This window comes from Lissotriton vulgaris, chromosome 1_2 (genome assembly GCF_964263255.1).
Source record: "Lissotriton vulgaris chromosome 1_2, aLisVul1.2, whole genome shotgun sequence".
NCBI classification, from domain to species: Eukaryota; Metazoa; Chordata; class Amphibia; order Caudata; family Salamandridae; genus Lissotriton; species Lissotriton vulgaris.
Window position 1 is genome coordinate 249,359,745 of NC_141686.1, and position 26,570 is coordinate 249,386,314.

Below are 26,570 nucleotides of genomic sequence, written 5' to 3' on the forward strand. Positions count from 1 at the left end.
CTGTGTCACCTACTGCTTTGCCTTCAACAATTTGTATAGTTTCATGTCTATTGATTATGTACTTTTTTTAATGTGATTTTAATTGAATGTTGTCATATCAAAAAATAATCATAAGAAAAGCAAACTAAACAGAAGAGAAAAGAAAATAATATAAATATTTGCACCTTTAAAGAAATAATGAAGATATCTATACTAATATAATAGAGAGCCCAAACCTTTGAGGCGGGGCGGGTAATCTCAGGAACCACAGCAGCGTTGGAAAGGGCAGTTGCAGCAGAAGGACATAGGCTATGCAGAGACCCACCATATTCATTTAAAAGGTAAAAGAACCGTGCCAGCTAAGTAGTCCCTTGTGGGCGTGTCTGCATTGTGCTGTGGATGTGTGCTGGGTGGGCGTGACAATGTATCAAGTGTTGTTTTTTCTTCCCAGGTTCTATACATTCCTGCTCCCTTTAAATAGTAATTCAGTGGAGGTCCCATTCTCTTAGAACCACCCCAAGCACAGTTATGGTCAAAAATACAACTAAAAAGCCCTGCAAAGCATTATGGGATTTATTTATTTATTTATTTAAATTCTTGTATAGCGCCTGAATCAGCCCCGAAGGGGTATCTCTGCGCTTAGCTTGGAAGAATTAGGCGGACTAGAGTAAAATGGAAACAGAGAGAGTGGCCTAGTTATTACTGTGATAAGATTAGCATCATTTTTAGCATTCATGAAAGGGTTTCAATGTTTTTAAATTTTACTCATCAGGGACATCTTGGGACGACGAGGTAAACTGCAGCTTGATGTATAATATTTTAAATGCTATTGCATTTGCCTCATCAGGGACATCTAGGGATGGCGAGGTGAACTGCAGCTTCATGTATAATATTTTAAATGCTATTGCATTTGCCTCATCGGGGACAACTGGGGACGATGAGGTGAACTGCATCTCTTTGTAGAATTATTTGGATACTATAATATTCACTTCCCACTGATATTCTCGTCCCATAATGCTTTCCAAAGGCTTGATCTCAAAATCATCACCTCTCTCACTGCTTGCTGGAAGCTAATTGCACTTTTGTGAAATGACTATATGCATTTTAGCATGTAGAAATACTTGTTATTTTACCTTGAATATATGAGGTTTCTGCTTTAATAATTGGAAATCTGACGGAACAAAATATTGCAGATTTATTGTACTAAGTTCGCGCCAATTCTGCCCACCCCTACTTTAAATACCCCTGCACCCCATAATCATAACCCACCCTTACCCTAGAAAATACCCCAACACCCTTAAACACTAACCCATCTTAACCCTATAAATATACCCTGTACCCCAAAACCCAAACCTATCCCTAAACCCTAAAAATACCCCTGTACCCCAAAACCAAAACCTAGCACTGAACCCTATAAATACCCCTGTACCTCAAAACCCAAACCTACCCCTGAACCCTAAAATATCCCTGTACCCCAAAACACAAACCTAGCCTATAACCCTTAAAATACCCCTGTACCCCAAAACGCAAACCTACCCCTGAACCCTAAAAATACCCCTGTACCCCAAAACCCAAACCTAGCCCTGAACCCTAAAATACCCCTGTATCCCAAAAAGCAAACCTAGCCCTGAACCCTAAAAATACCCCTGTACCCCAAAACCCAAAACTACCCCATAACGCTAAAAATACCCCTATACCCCAAAACCCAATCCTAGCCCTGAACCCTAAAAATACGCCTATACCCCAAAACCCAAACCTAGCCCTGAACCCTAAAAATACCTCTGTACCCCATAACCCAAAACTATATCTGAACCATTAAAATTTCCCAAACACCCCAAAACATATACCTCAGTACCCCAAAACATATACCCCTATACCCCAAAACCCAATCCTAGCCCTGAACCCTAAAGATACACCTATACCCCAAAACCCAAACCTAGCCCCGAAACCCTAAAAATACCCCTGTACCCCATAACCCAAAACTATATCTGAACCATTAAAATACCCAAACACCCCAAAACATATACCTCAGTACCCCAAAATATATACCCCTATACCCATACTTGCCTTATCCAAACATTGAAAAAAAAACATGCTTTTACCATTCATGCATTTACAACGAATTTTGTTGTAAATGTATGCGTGGTAAAAGCATATAAAATGTAATACCATGCGTTATAACGGCATTGCAGAGACATGGTACTTTCGTAATGGAAGTATGCAGAGTGATGGTATGCGGAAAGAAAGTTGCGGATTAATGGGTGTTTACCCTCCCCTGTAAGTACATTGGTAGCACGGCGGCCCACATCTCCAGCAACATACTCATAATTTTTTACCACCGATTGGAAAATTGCACAGGTCTCTCTCATTGATGGCCAGCACCGACATACACTTTTAGACACACCTCCCACCACAAGTTCTAAAAATGCAAACTTTAGAGATGGGGAGCTACGTTCGATTCTCGGCATCAGGTCAACATCCTGTGATTCCAGGCAAATCGCTTTGTCTCCCCTTGCCTACCACAAATAATGTGTTCTTCTGTAATGTAAATTGTGCTCATGCCATGTTGTCGAGTTCGCGCTATATAACATTGCAAGGAAAAATAAAGTAAGGAAACTCGAGTTCACACACTACTTAACTCGAACTCTTAAGTGCATCAGCAGTGCACTGTGAATCGGAGCGTTTCACAGGCCTGTCACAGATAAGAAATGCTATCAAAATGAAATCCTACGAAACAATATACTACTGGCCTGCAGCAATTCATACCTGGACAACGTCGGGACGGGCTGCTAGTACTAATATAATAAAGAGAGAGCCCAAACCTTTGAGCCGGGTAATCTCAGGAACCACAGCACCAATCACAACACCCAATACAGCGTTGGAAAGGGCAGTTGCAGCAGAAGGACATAGGCTATGCAGACGCCTACCATATACATTTAAAATGTTAAAGAACCGTGACAGCAAAGTAGTCCCTTGTGGGCGTGTCTGCGTTGTGCTGTGGGGGCGTGACAAATGCTGGGGGCATGTGGTATGTTCCACCCTTTGGGCTGGTCTGTTCCCATGAGGCACAGGGTCAAGGCTGATTTGCATATGGCCATGTCTGAACTGGGGTGGTGTGGAGTGCAAAACAACGATGGATTTAGGGCCAGATCTCTGTACTGGGGTGAATGTATGACATTGTTCTGCATTCTGTCCATCAACTGTTGTTTTTGCATTTGTCACCCCGAGTGGGATGGGTATGCTCAGACGTGAGTGCCATGCTCTCCACGCCACTAGAGTCAAGCTATCCTGATTGAAAACAGTTGATAGCCAGAAATTGGTCCTAGCATGTGTGAGTCAGATCCAGGAAAGACATTGCTTAGCAGTTCAAATGGCCTGGAATGTTTCTCTTAGGCACAGGGTCATGGCTGAGGAGGTGTGGAGTGCAAAAAAAATGATGGACTTTGGCCCAGATCTCTGTATTGGGGTGAACGTATGAGATTGTACTGCATTCTGCCATGATTTCATATACCATGCTGGGGGTGTGGGGGGTGTGGGCGGCTGCGGGGCGCGCATTCTGCCATGATTTCATATACCATGCTGGGGGTGTGGGGGGGTGTGGGCGGCTGCGGGGCGCGCGTCGTGTCAAATATTTCATTGTTTTTTCTTCCCAGGTTCTGCACATTCCAGCTCCGGGTGTTCACCCTGCTCCCTTTAAATACCTCTGCACCCCATAATCAAAACCCACCCTTACTCCTTTAAATACCCCAACACCCTTAAACACTAACCCATCTTAACCCTATAAATATACCCTGTACCCCAAAACCCAAACCTATACCTAAATCCTAAAAATACCCCTGTACCCCAAAAACCAAACCTACCCGTGAACCCAAAAATACCTCTGTACCCCAAAACCCAAACCTAGCCCGAACCCTTAAAATACTCCTGTACCCCAAAACCCAAACCTACCCCTGAACCCTAAAAATACCCCTGCACCCCAAAACCCAAACCTAGCCCTGAACCATAAAAATAACCCTGTACCCCAAAACGCAAACCTACCCCTGAACCCTAAAATACCCCTGTAACCCAAAACCCAAACCTAGCCCTGAACCCTAAAAAAACCCCTGTACCCCAAAACTCAAACCTAGCCCTGAACCCTTAAAATACCCCTGTACCCCAAAGCCCAAAACTACCCCTGAACCTTAAAAATACCCCTATACCCCAAAACCCAAACCTTGCCCTGAACCCTAAAAATACGCCTGTAACCCAAAACCCATACCTATCCCTAAACGCTAAAACTACCCCTGTACCCCATAACCCAAAACTATATCTGAACCCTTAAAATACCCAAACACCCCAAAACATATACCTCAGTACCCCAAAACATGTACCCCTATACCTATACTTACCTTATCCGAACATTTTAAAAAAACATGCTTTTACCATTCATGCATTTACAACGAATTTCATTGTAAATGTATGCGTGGTAAAAGCATATAACATGTAATGCCATGCGTTATAATGGCCTTGCGGAGTCATGGTACTTTCATAATGAAAGTATGCGGATTGATGGTCTGCGGAAAGAAAGTTGCAGAATAATGGGTGTTTACTCTCCCCCGGTAAGTGCATTGGTGGCACGGCGGCCCACATCTCCAGCAACATACTCATATTTTTTCACCACCGATTTGAAAAATGCACAGGTCTCTCTCATTGATGGCCAGCACCGACATACACTTTTAGACACACCTCCCGCCACAAGTTCTAGAATTCCGAACTTTAGAGCTGGGGAGCTACGTTCGAATCTCGGCATCAGGTCAACATCCCGTGATTCCAGGCAAATTGCTTTGTCTCCCCGTGCCTACCACAAATTAATGTGTTCTTCTGTAATGTAAATTGTGCTCATGCCATGTCGTCGAGTTTGCGCTTTATAATATTGCAAGGAAAAATAAAGTAGGGAAACTCAAGTTCACACACTACTGAACGCGCACTCTTAAGTACATCAGCAGTGCACTGTGAATCGGAGCGTTTCACAGGCCTGTCACAGATAAGAAATGCTATCGAAACGAAATCCTACAAAACAATATACTACTGGCCGGTAGCAATTCATACCCGGACAACGTCAGGACGGGCTGCTAGTTCTAACATATATGTGATATTTTTCCTGACGTTCCCCTGCGTAAAAAAATAAACCCCATTGTTAGCAGTATAGATGCACAATGTATGGGTGAATATTTTCTAACAATGAAAACAATAGACATAGCTGAAGCACATAACAATAATCTAACATGTAAGTTACATGAAGAAGAAAAGGTATTTTTGAATTTAGTTGAGAAAAGGAGACAGGTTTTCCATTGAAGGGCTTCTGAACCGAAATCTCAGATACCTAAGTGGGCTGAGAGAGAAGACTGGCAACTGGCAAGACTCATGCTGCCATGTCCCTCTACAGAGAAAAGAAAGGGAAATCTGTCTCCATAGGTTAAAAACAGAGTGTAACAATTTACTTCTTGGTTCCAGTGAATGTGAGCACAATTTTCTGATGATAGGGAGATGGAGACTAAAAAGTGGAACAGATCCAGTATTTTCTGGAGTTTATTATGTTTGTGGAAACAAAGCTTACTTTAAGCTGCCTGACCATTGGTATGGGATTTGCTATTTCATAATAGTGGGCCCGATTCACAGAATGAACTTAAGACTCAATCCTAAACTTACTACTATTTTTTTGGTATTCACAGAATGCACTTACTACTTTTGGCATTCACAGAATGCACTTACTACTTTTGGTATTCATAGAATGAACTTAATACTTTTGGTATTCACAGAAGTTAGGATTTTGTCTTAAGTTTGTCTTAAGACAAACTTAAGACAGACTTTGGGGCAGATTTACAAGCCCCTTGCGCCTCATTTACGCCGCCGTTGCATCACTTTTGTGACGCAGCGGCGGCGCAAATCCTGCTTCATGGTGCGGGTGTACTTACAGCGTGAGGCATCTTGGAGATGCTTCACGTTGTAATGCCCTGCGCCACATGTAGGCGTTCCTGTGCAGGGGGGCACAGGAACGCCTCCTAAAAGTGGCTGAGTGAAATCTACAAGATTTCACTCAGTCACTTTTAGGCCCATGCTGCGTCAAAACCCTGCGCCTGCCTGAAGCAGGCGTAAGGATTGATGCAGCATTAACTAGATAGGGCCCCCAGAGAATTGCTGGAGCTGTGTCGCGCTTGCGACGCAAGTAAGTAAGTAAATTCTTTATTGTTCCGGTAATTAAAACCATTACAATATATAGCATTCTGCAACATTTAAAACAAACTTTTAGGGCTATGATAAGGAAATAAATAAGAAAAGGGGAAGGGAAAAAAATATAAAAGGAAAACTGTGAGGACTATGTAGCAAAGAGTCTAACCAGTTTCAGTAAACTTTTCCAGAGCACAAATTTGTCTTTCAAACAATGTTATTAAGTCTCAGTGGGGATCCGGCATGTGGCAGCGTGCCTCGTTTTTTCACGAAACTGTCCAGGAATTTTACTGATCTGCAGATCAGTTGGGCATCCGCTGAACATAAAATCTGGACTATCGCGGATCGGCAGGTGCGGACTCCTAGCTCGTTGAGTTTGTCCTTAAGCCAGTACCGCCGACCTTGATACATAGCTGGACAGATGCAAACTATGTGTATGAAGTCTTGTTTACCTGCACCGCAAAGGTCACATTCTGTTGTTTCTTGTGGCCTCCATCTGGGCTGATCTAGTCTTGTGGGCAAACTGCCCAGCCTTAAATGGAGAAATTTGCGTTTGAGGGTCAACGAGAATGCCGTGTCTAAATAAAGTGCTGGAGAAGGGCTTGTATACGATTTAATAGTCATCCAAGCGTGGGTTCGGGTACTAAAAATTATTTTGTCATTGAGGAACAAGTGTTTCTTAGCAATCCTTTTGACCACCTGGTTAAACGAAGGAACTGGCAGTTTTGTTTCCCACAATGTTCCCAGCTCAGTTGCCTCTAGTAAGAACTTTAGGTATTTTGAATACTCAGGGCGCGATTCACAGAATGAACTTATGACTCAATCCTCTTAAGACAGACTTAAGACAAAATCCTAACTTCTGTGAATACCAAAAGTAGTAAGTTCATTCTGTGAATGCCAAAAGTAGTAAGTGCGTTCTGTGAATACCAAAATAGTAGTAAGTTTAGGATTGAGTCTTAAGTTCATTCTGTGAATCGGGCCTTCAGAGTTCGGGCTTGTCTGGATCGCTTCCCAGAGTGCACCATTCATTTTATTCTCCTTGATCCTCCAGACATTGTACCAGAAATGAATGGCCTCGTATTTTTTCAGTAAAACTTGAGATTCTAATCTGAATTCAAGTCTAACTTACGCTGGAGAAGAATTGTTCTGTAACAAGAGACCCGTTTGTAGACTTTAGTTTGTATTTTATCCAGGAGGGTGGTGCTTTTCCCGTGGTGCAACACACTCCCGTATGCTATTGTAGGCAATCATTTTGCTTTTATTGCGGTTAGCAGAGGGGAGACAAGAGGGCCCTTTAGCTCGACTGCCAGGCTGGCTAAGGCATGCAGTAGGGTGGCCCCCTTTCTTTCTATGACTTTGAAGTGCACTAGGATGTTTAAGCGCTTGTCTAGGTGTACCCCCAAATATTTGTAGTTGTTTACGGATTCCAACTGATCGTTATTTATTCGGAAGGTTGGCGGGTTTTTGCGTCGTCGTGATATGAGCATTATCTTTGTTTTCCTGATGTTTATTGTTAACAGGTTCCTTTTTGTGTAGCTGGACAGGTCATCCAGCAGGTGTTGAAGGCCGATTCTTGTCTGGCTCAACATTACCACATCGTCCGCGTACGATAAGTGCGTTAGACGAAGGGTACCTAACCTGGGCGGATGCGCGTTGACCTTGTCTAGGCTTTCTGCCAGGTCGCTCATAAATAAATTAAATAGATGTGGGGCCAGGACGCATCCTTGCTTTAGTCCATCAGCAGTATAGATCTTCCTGGTCAGGCGACACCCATTGTGGATTTTTACCTGCATCCAGGTTTCGGTGTAGATGTTAATAAGGGGCAAGAGGATTGAGTCCGGTAGGCCCAGGTGTTTTAATTTTGCCCATAGCATTTGCCTGTTGACGCAGTCAAATGATGCCTTGAAGTCTACAAAACAGGTGTAAAGCTCCCGGGAATTCTGTAAACTTTTCTTGGCAATAAGGCATAGGGCCATGGCATTCGTCATTGTTCTCATGCCGCGGTGAAATCCGGTCTGGTTCAGTGGTATTTTACTGTTCGTTTCTGACCATTCAGCCAGGTCTGCTAATATCAATGACACGTAATATTTTGATTCAGCGTCAAGGAGGGCGATCAGGCAGTAGTTTTTCAGATCCTTGCGCTCTCCGCCTTTGTAGATTGGAGTTATGATCGCTCCCCTCCAGCTCTCGGGAGTGCCACCTGTGTTGGTTACCGTTCGAAACAGTAAGTTGAATTTACTAGCCCAATACTGTGGGTCCACCTTGTAGATGGCTTGTGGAACGCCGTTTGGACCTGGGGCGCTGTCTTGCCTGCTTTTTCCAATTATTTTTCCAATAGTTTGTTCGCCGTCATGTCTGGCGCATGATGCCATTGTTCCATGAACCTTTGCGCTGTTCCCTTGGTGAACTGGGGCAATGACTTCCCGCTCTGGGTTATCTGTTGCTTCGAAGGCCAAGGTAGTAGCTGTGCTCCAATTATTGATTGAGAATGTGTCCGTTAAGTGTTGAGACCATTCCAATTCAGTTATACAGGCCATGCTTATTGGTTGGGCTGTCCGGTTTACGGAGTTGACTTGTAGCCAGAAAGCCCGCGAGTCCGCTCTCCTTATGTTGTGCAGTAATTTGGACCAGAACTCATTTTGGAGATTTGGATTTTCGGTCCATATTAGTTTTTGTATTGAGTCCTGACCTTGCGTACTGCTGCCTAGTCACTGGCGTTTTGGGTATGTCCACGTGCTTGATGTGTACGTTTTTCCAAGTGCCTCTTTAATGGTAGTACTGATCTATTAAATACGATGTTAAATTTAAAAGAGGTTCTTGTTTTGTTACTTGAATTGGTCCTAGGAAGTTGCTTCAAGTAATTATTCCAAGTGACTGGGCTCAGGGCGTTCTCTGTCAGGAACTCTTCTAATACATTTTTGGCGTCGTTGGCTATCCGTGGGAGGGATTCACTTGTCCACTTGAGCCGCTTCAGGTTGATGGTCGTGACATTGCCTGGTAGCATGGGGGCTGGTGCGAGTTTAGGTATATCCGTCGCGATCTCAAAGTGTTGTTTAGAGTGGTCACTGTCCAGGGAACAAATGATGTGGAAGTCTTGTATTTGACTAAGCAGGGGTAGTGTGACAAATGTGTAGTCCAGTACGGAACAGGAGTTATGGCCTCTATAGGTCATTGAGGGAGGGTTGTCTTGATTAGTTCTTCTGTTTAATGCTCTGAGACCGAGGTTTTCAAGGTCCCACATGAGTTGTTTACCCTCCTTGTCCTTCTTCCTTGCCTGAGGGACCACCTGCGGCATGACGTTCCAGATTTCATTTGCAGCATTAATGTTGGCTTCGTCCTCCGGTTCTTGTAGAAGGTTTGAGTTGAAATCGCCCGTGAGAATTATCTCCCAATCTGAGTGTTCCAAACGCATATTAGTGACCACCGAGGTCATACGTTGGAATAATGTTTTTTTGAGAGATTTGTTTGGGTTTGCGTATATGTTTATTAAGATTAAGGTTCTGGTTATGGCCATTGTTGTACTCTCTAGTTTTAAGATTTGCATGTCCGCGGTTTGGTCAGGCGATTGTGTTGTTCTGATCTTTAAAGATGTTAATATGTAGACGGAAAGGCCCCCACGGGCTTGCCCAAAGCGCTGTAGGCGAGTCGCGCTTACGTGATAACCCAAGCGGCCGGGTATGTCAATTGGATCAGTTTGCCACGTTTCCTGTAAGGCTATTATTGAGTATGGGTCACAAATGGCGGCTTTGCCATTTTTGTTCATGATGTCTTTAGCGCCCGCAATGTTCCAGGAGAGAATTTTTATGGCGTGGCTTACAGTGTTAGTTGACTTACTGGGCGTTCAATTTGGGAATGACAATTGCGGCTGAAGGTGCTCATGGTTTACTACTTCGCCTCCCCTTGCTCCTTGGAGGACCGAGCGCGTTGGTAGATTCCTCGGTGCTAGATTTACACTCTTGGTCTGCCTTCTTAGGAGCGGGGATGGATACGCTGCCTTGACCATTTCCTTCAAAAGGATTCCCCATTCCTTAAATGTGGCCGTTTCAGAGAGAATGTGGGTCACTATTCCAGCCTCCCTCCATGTCGTGACTGTACACTCTTTTTTTGACTCGTCGTCCGATGTTATAAACTCAACCGACAGGAGGTCTGCTGAAGTAAGGTAACCAAGACTGGGGATTGCTGAAGTTAAGCGGAGTATGTTCCCACGGTTTAACTGGTCTTGCAAGCCTCGCTGCTCGAATTCGGGAATGAAAAGAAGCTTTCCTACGTTGGGAGCTTCCTCCTTTGCAGTTAGTGGGTTGTCACGGATTTTGACAATTTGGCGATGGTACATTTGGTTGTGGCTCCCAGAGACTTTCATGTTATCGGAGTGGAAGTTTCCAAAAGGGAAATGAACACCGTTCAGGGGTCGCTTGTGTGGAATGCTTAATGGCTTCTCTTCATGTGCTGTACTTGTTACTTGCCTCATTGCTGGTGAGCACTCATTTGCGTCAACCAAGTTCTCCGAGCGGCGTCTGTCCCCTGCTTTCCTGCTGATTTCAGAGTTAACGCCTTTTCTGTCAGTTGGGAAGGTTACTTTGATGAGGTCAAGATTTTCCCTGGTTACATTTGTTGCCAGCCGTCTGCCAGGTTCTGTGACCACACTGGAAATAGTGGTTAGAATTGGAGATACTGTGTCATTGATAGCTGTCTTTTCAGCAACCTGACTGTTGGGTCTGTCTTTTCCAGACTTATCATTAATTGGTTCTTTCTCAATTGTTATGAGCTGCTTGTTCCTATTCTGTGAACTTGGGATCTGTTTAAAGGGAGGTTCGTATTTTCCCGATGTGGATTGATTATTTGCTAATGGCTTATTTGACTGACTGTCGATGGTGTCTTCTTGATCAGTGGAAACATTTGACCCCGTTAGGTCGCGGAGCTCTGTGCCTGTAGAGTTCCCTATGCCCAAAGCTTTTGTAGTGGTAGCCTCTGCTGGGTACAGGGTTTTGTTTGGCAACATTTTCTGTTGTCGTTTATTGGAGGGATCTATTCTCACGACTTGTGCCTCAGTTGTTACGGGCGTCCTCTGACCCTTGGGGGCATATTACCAGCGTTTAGAGATATTAACCGCTAACGATGCTTAGCATCAAATTTTTTAACGCTAAGCATCGCCGGAAATTATTGCAGAGATAACTTGCTATTAGCAAGGTTTATCTCAGTAGTGATAAAAATCCTCGCGCTAACTGCCAATTGAGAGATAATCTCTGGAAAACCAACGATAATCTCTCGAAGTTTGGCGTTAGCTTGATAATAGGGGCTCACAAACTTAGCCATGATATCCACCTTCCATAGGATATCATGGCTAAGTCAGGAAAATACCAGGTGTAAAAAAAGCAGTGCTAACCGCGGTTAGCGCTGCTTTTTTTTATCACTAACAGGGTTAGCGAAATCCTTGATAATAGGAGAAATGTCGCTTAACAACATTTCTCCTATTATTTTTCTCTGGAACGCCCCCCTTTGCATCTCATTAGAGATGCAAGGTGAAGCTTAGAGAAAAAGGGTGCTAACATGCGAATTTGCGTGTTAGCACCCTGTTGCTAATAGGGAGAACATTTTATCTCCGCTTTCTTGCCGTTTAAAGCCAAAAAAGCAGAGATAAATCCCTTGATAATATGCCCCTTGGTTTTTTTGTCTTTTGGTGTAGTCGTCTGAGATGGGTCGTTAGTTGTAGCACTCTTGCTTTTTGCTTTGGCTTGTTAAAAAACAGGGAAGATTGATGACGTCTGCTTGTACTCAGGTTCGCTTCTAGGACGTTGATTTCTATTTTTTCTAGCCCTTTTTTTTCTGACGCTTAGTAAGTTTTGTTCCACTGTCAGCTTCTGGTGGTTGGACCATGATAACAGGTTTAGTGCTGCTCTGTTGGTAGATCGAGACGATGCCAGATTTTAAGTTTAACTTTTCTGGTCTGTTGGTTACAGTAATGCTCGGGTTGTTATATTTGTTGTTTCCTTCTGCCAGCTGTTGGTGGGGGACAACTATGTTGGCTGCCTGCAAGTTCTTGGGCTTGTTTGCATTACTTATTTGGATCACGTTGTCATCAAATGAAATCAAATCATCATTCAATTGAATACTGGTAGCAGTTAGGTTAGTCTGCTTACATTCCTGCAGAATGTCCTTCAGTATAAATGGCAGATCCTGAAGTTTTTCTAATATTGGATGACAGGTGCAGGAGTGAGTTGGCTTACTTGAGCAGACTTGTTCTGTTAGGATGTTGAGTGAGCCAGCCATTACGTCGAGTTTTTTATTTATGCCAGCTATGTGCTCGGCTATTGAGCCCATTAAGTATATTTGTACGTCAAGCTTATCCAACTGCATATTTAGGGCTTTTATCGATGTTTCCAATATACGTCCCAGTGCCTTGTGTAACGTGAATATGGATTCTAAGTTGATTTTGGTGTCCGGTTCAACTTCTGGTTGTGTGCTGTGTTCTTTGTTAAGAATAATAGCCGGCTCCGGGACGGTCTGACCGCTTGCTAGTGTTATGTGTTTCTGTTCTTGGGTTAGTTTTCGTTTAGTATTGGAATTTCTTTTGATAGGTACTATGTCTGGTGTCAAGGAACTTGAGATCTCTAGTGTAGACACTTCCTTTAAGTTGTCCTTGTCCTTACCACAGTTGCTTGCATATGTAAATGGTTCGTTTCCTTGTGCCGGTTTCGTTCCGCTGAGGGTATTTGCCTGACTATTGCTCAGTGGACCTATGATTGGTGAAATGGGTAAAATTTCTGACTGTGAGTCATGAATTGTTATTACTGGGTACTCCAGCACGGCAAGCAGTAATTTATCGCTTGTATTGGATTGCTCCGTGTCACTTCGAGTTGTATTAATGGACGGGCGGTCCCTATGCCTTATGGCCTTGTCATTGCTAGTTGTTGTTGATGTTTCCAGTTTCCACGCCAGGTGTAGGTCTTTTATTTTCGCTGTCCTCAGTTTTAGGTTTTTGTTTGAACATAAGACCGGTCTAGGAGTTGAATGATTATTTAGGTAAACTTTGTCTGATGGGTCACACTGGTTGTTATTAGGAGGGCTGTCCCTTTTACTGTCTGGTCGCTGATTGCTAGGCGTGACTAAGTTCAGTTCACTATTGTTTGGTAATACATTACTTATGCAACCTTCAAACGGGATGTCTGGAACTGTGTTTAAGTCTCGTGTTGTTGGTGTTTTTCCTCTGCGTCGGCTCCTGCTGCTGGTTCGTGCGTGTTATTGTCCCTATGGACTTGGGCTTGAGATTGCATTGTACGTTTCGTTGGATCGTGGACTTGTTCCGCGCAGTTATGATTCGTCTCAATTCCGTTTGGCATTGTGGGTGTGACAGGTTGGACTGATTGAGCTGCCGACGTGTCCTTTGTCTCCGTCTTTGTGCTACAGATATTTCGGAGTCATTGGCTTCTGTAGGCCGTTTAGGGTTGTCGGTGTTGAATAGATTGCTGACATCGGGTCCTTCATAAATGTGAACTTCCCGGAAGGTTTCACTGTTCCAAAAATCGAGTAAATTGGAGATATTAGACTGGGGGGTTGGTCGGCTTGCTGGGTGTGAGCAGGTGATTTGATCTTGGCCTTGGCCTTCTTCCTGATGTTTCTTGGTGGGTTTACTCTCGGCCTCCCGGATCTCATCTTTCCCCTCAGATGGTCCCAGATGGTTTGCAGATGGTTTGCTTTATTATTTTGTGGATTAGTGTTGTTTTTCGTGTTTTCTTGCCGCTAGTTCGGGTACTGACTGGGATACTTGCAAGGTGCTGTGACAGTCTGCACGCTAGTCGGCGCTAGTACCCTTGAGGGGGACCGTGCCTGTCCTACTTTCCTTGTACCAAACGGGGTGCGGATCAGGTGCAGTACGAACCTCCTCATTGCTGCTGTTTGCTTTGTTCGCTTTGTCCCTTCTATTTTTGTGGCTGTTTAGAACTTGTCGCTACTCTCATTTGTGGCGTTTATGAGGCAGTGGTTATGATGACAAAAATGACGTTAGGGGCGCGTACAGGAGTGTTGTTATCTCAGCGCTTTCCTGTTGCTTCCAGCACTCACACTACCTGCTGCCGCTGGCCCGCTGACAGAACGGCAGTTGGGGGTGTATACAGGAGTGTTGTTATCACAGCGCTATCCCTTGGCTTCCATTAGCTCCCAGCGCTCACACTTCCTGCAGCCACTAGTACACTGGCCCACTCTCCCTCTGTTTCAAGGTTAGTTTGCCGGCGATCGGTTGGGTGACAACGGGAGTCACGGTAGGGATTGATGTTATTATCCCTGTAAGTGTTGTTTATTGTTGGTGCTTCAGTTGGTCGAGTTCGATCGATGGTTAGTTTGTCTGCTGGCCAGCAATTGGGATACAAGCTCCCAATAGTGCACTGCCTCGGCGCCTCCCCCGTAAGTCACTACTGGCGCTACTGGCCGGGCCTGACCACTGGACAGGGCGCTGCTAGACTAAACTGCTATGCTCCCCCAGACTGCTGAACAGAGCCGACGGACTTGGGGACCGGGGGACCGAACCCGCGCTCACACCCTTGTCCGCACCCGCTCCTTCGCCGCGCCCGAGTCCCGAACCCGAGCCCGGACCGACGTCGGACGGGCGGCAAGCAGTAGCCGGCAGGCAAGCAAGGAGCAGCGGGTAAGCGTGGCCCCTCCTCCGTTCACCACCTTTCTCCGCCTTTCCGCTAAGCGGTGAAGCTGGCAGTCTCCTACCTCCTTGTCAGGCTCCCTGGTGCCTTGGCCCTCTCGACCACTTGATCCTTTTTGGTCTTTCTCTCAGCACGGCATGGCGCGGCGGGCTGGCGTCCTCTGACCATTAGCCCGTTCAGCTCGGCTCTCTCTCACCACTGACCTCGCTCAGCTCTCTGCGATGCAACTCCAGCAATGCGTCAGTTTTACGGCACAGATGCGTCACGCATCTGTGCCGTTTTTGCACCATGGTGCGCCGCATTGTAAATGCGGCGCATCCATGATGGCGGAGTTGTGGCGCACAATAACTGGCGCATCCCTGCTGATTTGCAGGGACGTGCCAGGGTTTGTAAATATGCCCCTAAGTCTTAACAATAATTGAACACTTAGTCTTAACAATAATTGATTTGGTGCAATAACTACAGAAAAAGAAAATGGTATTGAGAAAATGAAAAAAGAAGGAAAAGAAAATATAATGAAACTAGCAGCCCGTCCCGACGTTGTCCGGGTATGAATTGCTGTCGGCCAGTAGTATATTGTTTTGTAGGATTTCAATATATCGCCCACCTGGCCCCCCTAAACAATTTCATAATCTCCTACCAGCAATTGTGGCGTCACGCATTAGCGCTGCCGCCAACTATACTGTGTTAGGCGATCTCAATTTTCACTTTGATTCACTGCTGGATCCCACGGCTATTACACTAGCCGATGACCTGGCCGCGTTACAACTTATCCAACGAGTAAAAACATCGACTCATGTGAGAGGACACCTTTTAGATCCGGTGTTCAGTAACTGTGTGGATTTTGTGGTTGGACCTCCGCTCCCCCTCCCATGGACTGACCACTCTCTGGTGCCCCTTACGTGATCTACTCAGAAACCCATCCCGGTAAAACATATGATAAGAAATGCCAGATCCTGGGCGCGGATACCAGTAGATGAATGGGAAAATAAACTTATGAAAGAACTTCCCCCTAATAATGAGGATCCATGTATGGCGAACCAGGCCTATGAGAACTGGATCTTGCACTCTCTGGAAACCATCCTCCCCCTTAAGAAACTAACGGTAAAACGTCTCCAAAAAACAGCACCTTGGTATTCGGAGGCCCTTAGGAACAAAAAGCGCCAATGCCGGAAAATTGAAAGAAAATGGCGTATAGACTACTCCATGGAGGAAAAAACTCGATATCGAGAGGAAATAAAAGCTTACAAAAAGGAAGTAAAAGCTGCTCAAGCTGCATACTTTTCTGACCAGATCCTAGCAGCAAAATCTAAACCTAGGGAAATCTTTCAAACTCTACAAAAACTTACAAAACCCCTCCCCCTAGTGTATATGAGGAAAAGTCCGTTTCCCAATGTAATGATCTGGCGGAATTTTTCTCAGCCAAAGTAAATAAAATATACGCTTCCTTCCCCTGCACTACAACTCCTCTGGTAGCTCAGGAAAAAACCAGGGCGATAGACACTGTTTTTGTCTCTCCACCCACACTTGACCACTTTCCCTGCATGGATCTCGAAGTTTTAGAGTCCATGGCTCGGAAAGTAAAATCTGGATCCCCAACTGACCCGGCACCCCCAGATGTCATGCTGCTAGCATCTCAGGCTGTCTTGCCAATCATCAAGAACCTCCTGAACGCTTCCATCGCTTCTGGCACTGTCCCTCCTGCCTGGAAACGGGCTATGGTCCGAACACTGATAAAGAAGCCAAACTTGGACCCATTGGACTTTGGCAATTATCGACCTATTTCCCTGCTCCCCTGTGTGAGTAAAATCGTGGAGAGGTACGTCAATCTCCAGCTGGTTAGCTTTCTTGAAGACAACCAGCTGTTAGACGCCACCCAGACAGGGTTTAGACCTAAGCACGGAACAGAGTCCGCCCTCCTAATGGTCATCGAGGAGTCCAGGAAAATTCTTGATCAGGGAGGATCAGTGGCAGTGATCCTCCTTGATCTCAGCGCGGCGTTCGACACGGTCAGTCATAACACCCTACTGAACCGTCTCTCGAATGTCGGCATAGTGGACAAGGCCTGGCTCTGGTTAAAATCTTTTTTGAGCAACAGGTCGTTCCAAGTGTTTGATGGACAGACAGTATCTTCCAGCATGCCCCTGAAGTGTGGAGTCCCCCAGGGCTCCTCTTTAAGCCCCGCGCTTTTTAATATCTACATGAGGCCACTGGCTGAGGTAGTTCGTCCGTATGGAGTTAAGATCATATCCTATGCGGACGACACCCAGTTGGTGGTCTCGTTAGCGCAGGAGGCTCAACAGCCACTTTCAGGTGGACTAACAAAATGCTTGGAGGAGGTGAAGGCCTGGATGACTCTGTCATCGTTAAAACTCAATGGTGACAAAACGGAGCTTATGCTCCTGGGCCCGGCTGATCCCACTTTCTTCAACTCACTGTGGCCCACCTGTCTAGGCCCCCCCCCCCCCGGCTCCGAAGGACAACATCAAAAGCCTGGGGGTATGGCTGGACAGGAGTCTCTCACTCAACACCCAGGTCACAAAGCTCACTGCTACCTGCTTTGGACTGCTCAGGACACTGAAGAAAGTTCTTCCTCTGCTCCCCATGGAGGCAAAGCAGGTAGCGATACAGGGTCTGATACAGTCACGTTTAGACTCCAATAACGCCCTCTACCTGGGAGCACCAGAGTACACCCTAAAGAGATTACAGCTGGTACAAAACTGCGCTGCCCGCACTCTGCTGCAGATCCCACGCAGACTGTCAGTCAAAGCGGCTCTGACCAGCCTGCACTGGCTCCCAGTGCGTAAGAGAGTCACTTTCAAGGCAATGTGTATTGCTCACCAGGCCTTTTGGGACTCTGGACCTCTAATTACTCGTAGTCTAGTAGGTCAGAATCGTCCAGGTAGAGACCTGCGATCTAGCCAGGCTTTTATGGCAACAGTCCCAAGAATCAAAAGGTCAAGGTCAGGTGGAAGGATGTTTGCCTACAATGCCGCCAAGATCTGGAACTCCCTCCCTCCTCACTTGAGATCCAATGCTAACCTCTCCTCCTTCTGCAAACAACTAAAAACACACCTGTTCAATTCCGTTCAATAATACTCAGTTCTCCTTCTTTTTCTTGGTCTGCAACCTCACCCATCCTACCCAACAGGTTCCTCTAGCGCTTGGACGCCTCAGGGCAGCAATTCGCGCTGTTATAAATCTACTTTCATTCATTCATTCATTCATTCATTTCGTTTTGATAGCATTTCTTATCTGTGACAGGCCTGTGAAACGCTCCGATTCACAGTGCACTGCTGATGCACTTAAGAGTGCGCGTTCAGTAGTGTGTGAACTCGAGTTTCCCTACTTTATTTTTTTTTGCGATATTATATAGCGCAAACTCGACAACATGGCATGAGCATTTACTTTACAGAAGAACACATTCATTTGTGGTAGGCATGGGTAGACAAAGTAATTTGCCTGGAATCACAGGATGTTGAACTGATGGCGAGATTCGAATGTAGCTCCCCATCTCTAAAGTTCGCAATTCTAGAACTTGTGGCGGGAGGTGTGTCTAAAAGTGTATGTCGGTCCTGGCCATCAATGAGAGAGACCTGTGCATTTTTCAAATGGGTGGTGAAAAAATATGAGTATGTTGCTGGAGTTGTGGGCCGCCGTGCCACCAATGTACTTACCGGGGGTGGGTAAACACCCATTATTCTGCAACTTTCTTTCCGCATACCATCACTCCGCATACTTTCATTACGAAAGTACCATGACTCCGCAATGCCATTATAACGCATGGAATTACATTTTATATGCTTTTACCACGCATACATTTACAACGAAAGTAGTTGTAAATGCATGAATGGTAAAAGCATGTTTTTTTAATGTTTGGATAAGGTAAGTATGGGTATAGGGGTGTATGTTTTGGGGTACTGAGGTATATGTTTTGGGGTGTTTGGGTATTTTAAGGGTTCAGATATAGTTTTGGGTTATGGGGTACAGGGATAATTTTAGGGTTTAGGGATAGGTAAGGGTTTTGGGGTACAGGGGTATTTTTAGGGTTCAGGGCTAGGTTTGGGGTGTAGGGGTATTTTTAGGGTTCAGGGGAAGTTTGGGGTTTTGGGGTACAGGGGTATTTTAAGGGTTCAGGGCTAGGTTTGGGTTTTGGGGTACAGGGGTATATTTAGGGTTCAGGGCTAGGTTTAGGTTTTGGGGTACAGGGGTATTTTAGGGTTCATGGGTAGGTTTGGGTTTTGGGGTACAAGGTTATTTTTATGGTTCAGGGCTAGGTTTGGGTTTTGGGGTGCGGCAGTATTTTTAGGGTTCAGGGGTAGGTTTGGGTTTTGGGGTACAGGGGTATTTTAATAGTTCAGGGCGCGGTTTGGGTTTTGGGGTACAGGGGTATTTTTAGGATTTAGGTATAGGTTTGGGCTTTGGGGTACAGGGTATATTTATAGGGTTAAGATGGGTTAGTGTTCAAGGGTGTTGGGGTATTTTAAGGAGTAAGGGTGGGTTTTGATTATGGGGTGCAGGGGTATTTAAAGGGAGCAGGGTGAACACCCAGAGCAGGAATGTACAGAATCTGGTAAGAAAAAACAATGAAATATTTGACATAACGCGCGCCCCGCACCCGCCCACACCCCCAGCACTCAATATGAGACATGGCATGAAGAGAGGAATGTATAATCAACAGTTGATGGCCAGAATGCAGAACAATGTCATACATTCACTCCAATACAGAAATCTGGGCCTACATCCATTATTTTTTTTTTGCACTCCACACCACCTCAGCCTTGACCCTGTGCTTCATGTGAACATTCCAGACCAAACTGCCAAGCCTTGTCTTTCCTGGACCAGACTCAAGCATCCTAGATCCAATTTCTAGTTATCAGCTGTCTTCGACCAGAATAGCTTGATTCTAGTGGTGTGGAGAGCATGGAACTCACGTCTGAGCATACCCAATCCACTCTGGGTGACAAATGCAAAAACAAAAGTTGATGGACAGAATACAGGACAATGTCATACATTCGCCCCAGTACAGAGATCTGGGCCTAAATCAATCGTTTTTTTGCACTCCACACCACCCCAGTTCAGACATGGCCATATGCAAATCAGCCTTGACCCTGTGCCTCATGGGAACAGTCCAGCCCGAAGGGCGGAACGTACCACACGTCCCCAGCATTTGTCACGCCCCCCCAGCACAAGCCCACAGCACAACGCAGACACGCCCACAAGGGACTACTTTGCTGGCACGGTTCTTTTACTTTTTAAATGAATATGGTGGGCGTCTGCATAGCCTATGTCCCTCTGCGGCAACTGCCCTTTCCAACGCTGTATTGGGTGTTGTGATTGGTGCTGTGGTTCCTGAGATTACCCCCCTCAAAGGTTTGGGCTCTCTCTTTATTATATTAGTACTAGCAGCCCGTTCCGACGTTGTCCGGGTATGAATTGCTGCCGGCCAGTAGTATATTGTTTCGTAGGATTTCATTTTGATAGCATTTCTTATCTGTGACAGGCCTGTGAAACGCTCCAATTCACAGTGCACTGCTGATGCACTTAAGAGTGCGCGTTCAGTAGTGTGTGAACTCAAGTTTCCCTACTTTATTTTTCCTTGCAATATTATATAGCGCGAACTAGACAACATGGCATGAGCACAATTTACATTACAGAAGAACACATTCATTTGTGGTAGGAACGGGGAGACAAAGCGATTTGCCTGGAATCACAAGATGTTGAGCTGATGCCGAGATTCGAACGTAGGTCGCCATCTCTAAAGTTCGCAATTCTAGAACTTGTGGTGGGAGGTGTGTCTAAAAGTGTATGTCGGTGCTGGGCATCAATGAGAGAGACCTGTGCATTTTTCCAATTGGTGGTGAAAAAATATGAGTATGTTGCTGGAGATGTGGGCCGCTGTGCCACCAATGTACTTACGGAGGAGGGTAAACACCCATTATTCCGCAAATTTCTTTCCGCATACCATCACTCTGCATACTTTCATTACGAAAGTACCAGGACTCAGCAATGCCATTATAACGCATGGCATTACATTTTATATGCTTTTACCCCGAATACATTTACAACGAAATTCGTTGTAAATGCATGAATGGTAAAAGCATGTTTTAAAAAAATGTTTGGATAAGGCAAGTATGGGTATAGGGGTATATGTTTTGGGGTACTGAGGTATATGTTTTGGGGTGTTTGGGTATTTTAATGGTTCAGATATAGTTTTGGATTATGGGGTACAGGGGTATTTTTAGGGTTCAGGGCTAGGTTTGGGTTTTGGGGTATAGGGGTATTTTTAGGGTTCAGGGGTAGGTTTGGGTTTTGGGGCACAGTGGTATTTTAAGGGTTCAGGGCTAGGTTTGGGCTTTGAGGTACAGGGGTATTTTTAGGGTTCAGGGCTAGGTTTGGGTTTTGGGATACAGGGGTATATTAAGGTTCTGGGATAGGTTTGGGTTTTGGGGTACAGGGGTATATTTAGGGTTAAGGGGTAGGTTTGGGTTTTGGGGTACAGGGATATTTCAAGGGTTATGGGCTAGGTTTGGGTTTTGGGGTACAGGGGTATTTTAGGGTTCAGGGGTAGGTTTGTGTTTTGGGGTTCAGGGATATTTTTAAAGTTCAGGGGTATGTTTGGGTTTTGAGGTACAGGGGTATTTATAGGGTTCAGGGCTAGGTTTTGGTTTTGGGGTACAGGGGTATTTTTAGGGTTTAGGGATAGGTTTGGGTTTTGGTGTACAGGGTATATTTATAGGGTTAAGATGGGTTAGTGTTTAAGGGTGTTGGGGTATTTTATAGAGTAAGGGTGGGTTATGATTATGGGGTGCAGGGGTATTTAACCCTTTCGATGCTGATGACGAGCTCAGCTCGTCATCACCCACGGGTGTCGTGTGCTGATGACGAGCTGAGCTCGTCATGGAAACAGCAAAATGGTAATTCCCAGCACAGGAGGGGGAAAACACCTAGCAGCCAAGGTGTTAAAGTAGGGGTGGGCGGAATTGGCGCACACTTGGTACAATAAATCCGCAATATTTCGTTCCGTCAGATTTCCAATTATTAAAACAAAAACCTCATATATTCAAGGTAAAATAACAAGTATTTCTACATGCTAAAATGCGTATAGGCATTTCACAAAAGTGAAATTAGCTTCCAGCAAGCAGTGAGAGAGGTGATGATTTTGAGATCAAGCCCCTGCAAACCATTATGGGACGAGATTAGCAGTGGGAAGTGAATGTTATAGTATCCAAATAATTCTACAAAGAGCTGCAGTTCACCTCGTTCTCCCCAGTTGTCCCCAAGAGGCAAATGCAATAGCATTTAAAATATTATACATCAAGCTGCAGTTCACCTCATGGTCCCTAGATGTCCCTGATGAGGCAAATGCAATAGCATTTAAAATATTATATATCAAGCTGCAGTTCACCTCGCCGTCCCTAGATGTCCCTGATGAGGCAAATGCAATCGCATTTAAAATATTATACATCAAGCTGCAGTTCACCACGTCGTCCCAAGATGTCCCTGATGAGTAAAATTCAAAAACATTGAAACCCTTTCATGAATGCTAAAAATTATGCTAAGCTTATCCCATAATGCTTTGCAGGGCCTTTTAGTTGTATTTTTGCCCATAACTGTGCTTGGGGTGGTTCTAAGAGAATGGGACCACCACTGAATTACTATTTAAAGGGAGCAGGAATGTATAGAAGCTGGGAAGAAAAAACAACACTCGTGACGGAATGCCCCCAGCGATTGTCACGCCCCCAGCACACACCCACAGCACAATGCAGACACGCCCACAAGGGACTACTTCGCTGGCACCGTTCTTTTACATTTTAAATGTATATGGTGGGCGTGTGCATAACCTATGTCCTTCTGCTGCAACTGCCCTTTCCAACGCTGTATTGGGTGTTGTGATTGGTGCTGTGGTTCCCGAGTTTACCTGGCCAAAAGGTGCAAGTTCTCTCTTTATAATAGTAGTATAGACTAGCAGCCCGTCCCGACGTTGTCCGGGTATGAATTGCTGGCGGCCAGTAGTATATTGTTTTGTAGGATTTCATTTTGAAAGCATTTCTTATCTGTGACAGGCCTGTGAAACGCTCCGATTCACAGTGCACTACTGATGCACTTAAGAGTGCGCGTTCAGTAGTGTGTGAACTCGAGTTTCCCTACTTTATTTTTCCTTGCAATATTATATAGCGCAAACTCGACAACATGGCATGAGCACAATTTACATTACAGAAGAACACATTCATTTGTGGTAGGCACGGGGAGACAAAGCAATTTTCCTGGAATCACAGGATGTTGAGCTGATGCCGAGATTCGAACGTAGCTTCCCAGCTCTAAAGTTCGCAATTCTAGAACTTCTGGCCGGAGGTGTGTCTAAAAGTGTATGTCGATGCTGGCCATCAATGAGAGAGACCTGTGCATTTTTCAAATCGGTGGCGAAAAAATATGAGTATGTTGCTGAAGATGTGGCCCGCCATTCCACCAATGTACTTACCAGGGGAGGGTAAACACCCATTATTCCGCAACTTTCTTTCCGCATACCGTTCACTCCGCATACTTTCAGCACGAAAGTACCATGACTACGCAATGCCATTATAACGTATGGCATTACATTTTATATGCTTTTACAACGCATACATTTACAACGAAATTCGTTGTAAATGCATGAATGGTAAAAGCATGTTTGTTTAAAATGTTTGGGTAAGTTAAGTATGGGTATAGGGGTATATGTTTTCGGGTACTGAGGTACATGTTTTGGGGTGTTTGGGTATTTTAAGGGTACAGATATAGTTTTGAGTTATGGGGTACAGGGGTAGTTTTAGGGTTTAGGGATAGGTATGGGTTTTTGGGTACGGGGTATTTTTAGGGTTCAGGGCTAGGTTTGGGTTTTGGGGTATAGGGGTATTTTTAGGGTTCAGGGGTAGGTTTGGGTTTTGGGGCACAGGGGTATTTCAAGGGTTCAGGGCTAGGTTTGGGCTTTGAGGTACAGGGGTATTTTTAGGGTTCAGGGCTAGGTTTGGGTTTTGGGATACAGGGGTATATTAAGGTTCTGGGCTAGGTTTGGGTTTTGGGGTACAGGGGTATTTTTAGGGTTAAGGGGTAGGTTTGGGTTTTGGGGTACAGGGATATTTCAAGGGTTATGGGCTAGGTTTGGGTTTTGGGGTACAGGGGTATTTTAGGGTTCAGGGGTAGGTTTGTGTTTTGGGGTTCAGGGATATTTTTAAAGTTCAGGGGTATGTTTGGGTTTTGAGGTACAGGGGTATTTATAGGGTTCAGGGCTAGGTTTTGGTTTTGGGGTACAGGGGTATTTTTAGGGTTTAGGGATAGGTTTGGGTTTTGGTGTACAGGGTATATTTATAGGGTTAAGATGGGTTAGTGTTTAAGGGTGTTGGGGTATTTTATAGAGTAAGGGTGGGTTATGATTATGGGGTGCAGGGGTATTTAACCCTTTCGATGCTGATGACGAGCTCAGCTTGTCATCACCCACGGGTGTCGTGTGCTGATGACGAGCTGAGCTCGTCATGGAAACAGCAAAATGGTAATTCCCAGCACAGGAGGGGGAAAACGCCTAGCAGCCAAGGTGTTAAAGTAGGGGTGGGCGGAATTGGCGCACACTTGGTACAATAAATCCGCAATATTTCGTTCCGTCAGATTTCCAATTATTAAAACAAAAACCTCATATATTCAAGGTAAAATAACAAGTATTTCTATATGCTAAAATGCGTATAGTCATTTCACAAAAGTGAAATTAGCTTCCAGCAAGCAGTGAGAGAGGTGATGATTTTGAGATCAAGCCCCTGCAAACCAATATGGGACGAGATTAGCAGTGGGAAGTGAATGTTATAGTATCCAAATAATTCTACAAAGAGCTGCAGTTCACCTCGTTCTCCCCAGTTGTCCCCAAGAGGCAAATGCAATAGCATTTAAAATATTATACATCAAGCTGCAGTTCACCTCATGGTCCCTAGATGTCCCTGATGAGGCAAATGCAATAGCATTTAAAATATTATATATCAAGCTGCAGTTCACCTCGCCGTCCCTAGATGTCCCTGATGAGGCAAATGCAATCGCATTTAAAATATTATACATCAAGCTGCAGTTCACCACGTCGTCCCAAGATGTCCCTGATGAGTAAAATTCAAAAACATTGAAACCCTTTCATGAATGCTAAAAATTATGCTAAGCTTATCCCATAATGCTTTGCAGGGCCTTTTAGTTGTATTTTTGCCCATAACTGTGCTTGGGGTGGTTCTAAGAGAATGGGACCACCACTGAATTACTATTTAAAGGGAGCAGGAATGTATAGAAGCTGGGAAGAAAAAACAACACTCGTGACGGAATGCCCCCAGCGATTGTCACGCCCCCAGCACACACCCACAGCACAATGCAGACACGCCCACAAGGGACTACTTCGCTGGCACCGTTCTTTTACATTTTAAATGTATATGGTGGGCGTGTGCATAACCTATGTCCTTCTGCTGCAACTGCCCTTTCCAACGCTGTATTGGGTGTTGTGATTGGTGCTGTGGTTCCCGAGTTTACCTGGCCAAAAGGTGCAAGTTCTCTCTTTATAATAGTAGTATAGACTAGCAGCCCGTCCCGACGTTGTCCGGGTATGAATTGCTGGCGGCCAGTAGTATATTGTTTTGTAGGATTTCATTTTGAAAGCATTTCTTATCTGTGACAGGCCTGTGAAACGCTCCGATTCACAGTGCACTACTGATGCACTTAAGAGTGCGCGTTCAGTAGTGTGTGAACTCGAGTTTCCCTACTTTATTTTTCCTTGCAATATTATATAGCGCAAACTCGACAACATGGCATGAGCACAATTTACATTACAGAAGAACACATTCATTTGTGGTAGGCACGGGGAGACAAAGCAATTTTCCTGGAATCACAGGATGTTGAGCTGATGCCGAGATTCGAACGTAGCTTCCCAGCTCTAAAGTTCGCAATTCTAGAACTTCTGGCCGGAGGTGTGTCTAAAAGTGTATGTCGATGCTGGCCATCAATGAGAGAGACCTGTGCATTTTTCAAATCGGTGGCGAAAAAATATGAGTATGTTGCTGAAGATGTGGCCCGCCATTCCACCAATGTACTTACCAGGGGAGGGTAAACACCCATTATTCCGCAACTTTCTTTCCGCATACCGTTCACTCCGCATACTTTCAGCACGAAAGTACCATGACTACGCAATGCCATTATAACGTATGGCATTACATTTTATATGCTTTTACAACGCATACATTTACAACGAAATTCGTTGTAAATGCATGAATGGTAAAAGCATGTTTGTTTAAAATGTTTGGGTAAGTTAAGTATGGGTATAGGGGTATATGTTTTCGGGTACTGAGGTACATGTTTTGGGGTGTTTGGGTATTTTAAGGGTACAGATATAGTTTTGAGTTATGGGGTACAGGGGTAGTTTTAGGGTTTAGGGATAGGTATGGGTTTTTGGGTACGGGGTATTTTTAGGGTTCAGGGCTAGGTTTGGGTTTTGGGGTATAGGGGTATTTTAAGGGTTCAGGGCTAGGTTTGGGTGTGGGGGTGCAGGGGTATTTTTAGGGTTCAGGGATAGGTTTGGGTTTTGCATTTCTTATCTGTGACAGGCTTGTGAAACGATCCGATTAACAGTGCACTGCTGATGCACTTAAGAGTGCGCATTCAGTAGTGTGTGAACTCGAGTTTCCTTACTTTATTTTTCCTTGCAATATTATAAAGCGCAAACTCGACAACATGGCATGAGCA